The sequence below is a fragment of the Dioscorea cayenensis genome, chromosome 10 (genome assembly GCF_009730915.1).
Source record: "Dioscorea cayenensis subsp. rotundata cultivar TDr96_F1 chromosome 10, TDr96_F1_v2_PseudoChromosome.rev07_lg8_w22 25.fasta, whole genome shotgun sequence".
NCBI lineage: Eukaryota > Viridiplantae > Streptophyta > Magnoliopsida > Dioscoreales > Dioscoreaceae > Dioscorea > Dioscorea cayenensis.
This window is the reverse complement of record NC_052480.1, coordinates 8,261,386-8,266,382: the sequence shown is the minus strand read 5'-3', so window position 1 is coordinate 8,266,382 and position 4,997 is coordinate 8,261,386.

Below are 4,997 nucleotides of genomic sequence, written 5' to 3'. Positions count from 1 at the left end.
CTATTATTTGCATTTAAGGTTTAATTTAGTGTGTTCATCATTTGTGGTGATCTAAGTTATGGGTCTTAGGAGAATTAATTTATGTTGTATATTGCTAATTGAAATTTGTCATAATTGTTGCAATACTGTATTAATTTGCATCTTTTGTTGATTATGGATAAATAGGGAAGACAATCTACATTTTGCATCTCAATGTCAAAGAATTACAGTGATAAACGCCTAAATGTACATATTTTATACTTATTAATCTTGTATTATTTGTGTATATTTTAATGAATTGATGCCCGTTTAAGTCTAAATTGGTTATTTAGGTGTTGCAGGTCTTAAAAGAGCCGAGCGAAGCTCAAGAACGCAATTAAGAGGAATTCGACACCAAAAACGCGTTTTCAAGGTTTTGGCACTGTAGTAGTACTGTAGCTGAGTCACTGTTTGGTGCTACGGGCAATCGAATGTAAACTTCATGGGTCCAATGCGCCTGCATGAGTGCCCATGAGGTTTGCTGGAAATCCACAACCTTCAATTACTATCACAAAAATACTATAGCAAATTACTGTAGTTGGGTTACTATAGCACTGATGCGTTTTCTAGGCAAAAAGACAATGAGCTTCACGGGCATCCATGAGCCCGCATGGAGCTCGTATGGACTCGACGGGATATATATTGGGCTGATTTTCTAGGGGCAAAGGGAGGAGGTTTTGGGAGACGCTTTTTGAAGAAGAAAACTTGGGGAGTTCTTGGAGCCAACTTCCACCAGCTTTGAGGAGGCAGGATCACACATTTTGGAGAAGGGGAATCAAAGGGAGAATCTTGGTTTGGCTAGATCTTCATCGATCTCTTCTTTGGGAGCTCATAGATGACGAGGGAAGCCGCCCCGAATGCAGCGCCCATGGAAGCTTTCCACCCCATTCGGCTTGTCATTTCACTTCCATTGTTTGAGGGAGTTTTCTTATGTCATTTGTAGTTGTTTTCATGAGATTATTGTTTGTGTTTGTGTGTATGGACGAGTAGACCCCAAGGTCACTAGATGCCGGTGAACCTTGGGGTGAACTTGTGTATTTGGACGATTTAATTATGTCTATTGCAATTGTTGCTTTTGTTGATTCATTCTTGGTGCACTTGATGTGTTGTTTACATGAGAACTCTGTAAACCAACTCCTATGTTGTACTTGGTAGCGTGACTATCACCCTTGTACTAGACACAATAAGTTTGGAAGGGATTCATGTACAAATACGCCATGACCATCGGGTATTTTGTACCCCTCCATCATTAGGGTTAGACCTAGTTGCGTTCCGGCCCTAATTTGAGATTTTCCCCATATTAATGCAATCGTATGAGGATTTGATTAGAAGAAATTTGGTATCAATTGTTGTACCTGATTAAGGATCAATTGCTGTGACCATCGGGTTGATCTATTTTAAGAAGTCTCTTGGTCCAAACCTCCAATTGCATGACATTCTTAGCATCCTTTGCACATTAGTAGCCCCTAGGGAATCCGCATCCGTGACCATTTCATTCCCCTGATTTTATACCCTTGCCTTGTTTTAGACTCCACTTGTAGTTCTTTCATTTTAATTAATAGTCTAGAGCATCCCTTCGAATCTGTTGGCTAGACAATACGCAAAGAGGAAGTACGTGTAGATCCTTGGGCCCAGGGAATACGACCCTCTCGTGCTTGCATGGGAGGTATTACTTGACAACTCCATGCGCTTGCGGACAAGTTCACACCATACAGCTATTGAGTCAAGGAAGAATGGTTTGTGGACTGCCCAACATTGAACACATTGATGTTTGTGAGGGGTGCATATATGGGAAGCAAACAAGATGTTCCTTTCCTTTTGGTCAGGCATGGCGAGTATCAACACTACTAGAGCTCATTCATGCCAATCTTTGTGGACCATTTTATAGCTGAAAGATGGGGCAAGGCATGAAGATGTGATGAGATATATAGCTATTGTTGGATGTCTATTATATTTAACCCATACTAGACCTAATATTTATTTTGCAGTAAGTATGATATTAAGATTTATGAGCTGCCCTTCAACACAACACATGAGAGCAACAAAGAGAATATTTAGGTATGTGGCAAGAACTCAAGGCTTTGGTATAATGTATACTCAAGTCTCAAAGTTCAAATTGATTAGGTGTAAGGATCACGACTAGGCAGGATCTATCGAGGATCGAAGAAGTACATCTAGCAGCATTTTTACACTAGGCTATGGTGTTATTTCATGGTGTTAAAAAAAAAATAGGAGGTCATAGCTTTATCGACTACTGAGGCTGAATACATTACTATAACTCTATAGCTTGTCAAGCTGTGTGGCTGCAAAGGTTGCTCTCAGATTTGATGCGGAAACAATTAGGTGCAACTTTGTTGTTTTGTGACAATAGATCAACCATTGATATTGCAAAGATATCTACACTACATGCTACAATAAAGTATATAGACTTGAGATATCATTTCATCAGAGGTCTTTTAGTTGATGGTTTTATATCCTTGGACTATTGTAATATAGAGGAACAAGCTGTAGATATATTTACAAAGCCATTTTCATTCCCGAAGCATGCTTATTTTCATTCTCCTTTGAATGTATGCAGCTTTGAATCAAAGGGGGACCATTGAGTATGTTTCTTCAAAGTTGACTCCTTATTGTTGCACATAGCCCTTTGCAACGAGGTGTGCTGATATATCTCTTGCATATACCGTGAGTGCACGGGTTGCTCAAGTAGTATAATGTACCTGAGGGTCGGGTAGTCATATTCACAGGGAACCAGGGTACTAGCTTTTACCAATTCTTTATTATCTAACCGCAATTAAGTAGTGTGATGAGAAATTACTCAAGTAATTGAATAAAGAAGAAAACGATCAATAAGGCATTAATAGAAAGGATCCAATCAATTTGATATAGGTACCTGGGTGATGCATCCCCTAGGATTTTCTTGGATTGCAAAATCTAACTAATGCTTCCTAATTAAGATACATTGAGTCATGGGTATCCTAAAACACACTGGTTCTTTTCTCAAGATTACCAATGTCTAGTCTTCTATGAGGTTTTAGTGGTGATATCTCTTTTCCCCTAAACCACATACGATTACGTGGAGCTTTAGGGAACCTAAATAGATTAACCAGATTCCCAAAATTAGATCAACTCCTTTCTCATGGCAGTTGACCTAATCCATACAAACTCCGGCGGTGATCTTTCTCTTCACTTAGATTCATACGGTTGCATGAAACTCGATGAAATGTGGATGTAGAAAAAATCACTTCATAAGGGAAAAGGGACACTCTTCTACCTTAAAGCTCACCCTCTCGACCTTCTCGGCTTTAAAAAGCTTTGTCTAACGCTCATTGGTGTGTCACTCCTCCACAAGGTTACCAACAAGAACTCTCAACCCCTAACGAGTGTCACTCTGCGGAAATGTTCAGCCACAATCAAGCATTCAAGGTTGGAACTCACAATCAAACATCCGTTATTGAGGCGCAGCAGAGGTTCAAAAACAAATACGTCCTAGGGTTCACAATGCGAGTGCCACTAGGGTTTAGGCTCTCCGGCGGAGCTAAAGAAATACGATCAAAGAGAATGAGAATGCAAAGCGGTAGAATCCGTAAAGAGAGAGCTCGATGGTGCAGTAGCCGATGGTCTTGTGGAAGTCACTCTACGCAAATGCCATAGGGATCCTTTGTCCGCAGTAGGATTACACCTCACGGATCGATGCCGGCAAGCTCTCACTGATACCCTCAAGTGAATGGTCTAAAGGGATGAACTTCCAGTGGGGCTTAGTTCTTGGCGTCCGCAGAGGTAAAAGCGTTGAGGTGATCTTAGTATCTAGGACTTAATTGGTTAGGGACCTTCCACTGGACCAAAGGTTAGGTCTATAATTAGGAAGAGATTTATCACTTGGAATCCCTAGAGCTCATTGCAACTATATCCCGATTACGAGGTGTTGAGATTGTTAGATTTCTCCTCCGGGACATGTATAGAGTTGAGGCATAGTTGACCTTAGATTTGGGACTATGTAATTAAGAGTTTCCATGACTCACCATTACATTGATTAGGAAGGATAATAGAGGTTCTTGCACTTCAAACAATTATCTAGAGCGGGCATTATCCAGGTTACCCCCATCTCTGTCGATTGCCTTACCCTTCTTTACTTTTGCTCTCTTTCCTGTTGCTTTTATTGAGAATTGAATCATTATCACATTCCTTATCGCAGATCTTTCACATAGCTAAGAATCGAATTAAGTATTTTATTCCTTACTCCTTGATGGATTAGATACAAGCTCTTGGGGATTATTGCTTAGACAAACCCGATGCACTTACGGGATATCGTAAGGGGACCTTGTCAAGTTTTGGCTGCCATTGCGGGGATCTAGGCATTTAGAGATACTTTGCACTTTGTTTTTCTTAGTAATTTCACCACATTCTAATTCATATCTTCTTATTATATCATCGTTACGATTGTCTTTTTCTTTCTTTTTGAGTGCGAGCTCAGGTTGTGACCGAGGAATCCATCAATATTGATTGAGAGGAGACCACGCTTGAACATTACGATTAGAAGAAAAGGGAAAAGAACACAATGCAAAAACAGCATAATCCAGCTGATATGGAAGTAGAAGGATGCGAAAACATGGCGAACAAAATGAGCAGGCAACAGAACACTACTCGATTATGCGGGACCTTGGGTGTTGGGAGACACGATCGGTATTGTCGTCGCAGTCACAGACTCAGACTCGAGAGCTAAAAGCGGCATTCATCCATATGCTGTGCTTGATCCGCACAATTCAATGGTTTGGCCGATGAGGATCCAAAAGCAGGTCACATAGAGCTTTCCCTCGAGATTGTGCGACATCTTTGAAAGATAAATGAGTGTGACCGGATGATGCCATCAAATTGAGAAACCTTCCCATTTTCATAAAGGGAGAGCCAGCGGTGGCTACACTCATTACCTAGAGCATCAATCACTACATGGGAGGAGATGGTAGAAGCTTTTTCCTAGC